Here is a 564-nt window from a genome sequence, read left to right as displayed (position 1 = left end):
GAAAGTCAACAGAGGACAATTTCCAAAGAGGCTAACCGATAAGCTAAAGAACGGCAAAAGGTCATTTCGTCTTTGACCTTATAATGGTTATCGGTTTGATAATTGACCTCATCGGAAGAGAGCAGTTACGTCAGGGGGCAACCGCCTACATTCAATGTCCATGTCTCACAGCCGTACAAGAAGAGAGTAAACACAAGCGATTTGAAAAGTTGGAATATAATACTCTTGTACAAGTATAGAAAACGCCATGTACTCTCATTCAGGTGGTGCTAAGTTAAGAGGGCGGGTGGTGGGGTGTGGTGTGTTGTCAGGGGTGGAATGGGTGGGATGAATTTTGTGCCCTTTTCTTTTTGGCTTCCCCCCTTGTAAGTGGGAAAAAGCCTTGGTTTATGTATGTATGTATGTACTCTCATTGAGAGTTTATAACTATGAATCAGGCCTGATCCACCGCTGTTATGTACTACACTACCAAGGTATGTAAACCCCTCCAACCTCATACTGTTCTTGTCAGATGCACAACAGAGGTTTCGCCTCTATTTTGCACTGATATGTGGATCGCAAACA

This window comes from Oratosquilla oratoria, chromosome 1 (genome assembly GCF_046742065.1).
Source record: "Oratosquilla oratoria isolate Oo_2021 chromosome 1, ASM4674206v1, whole genome shotgun sequence".
NCBI lineage: Eukaryota > Metazoa > Arthropoda > Malacostraca > Stomatopoda > Squillidae > Oratosquilla > Oratosquilla oratoria.
Note: the sequence above shows the minus strand (reverse complement) of the source record.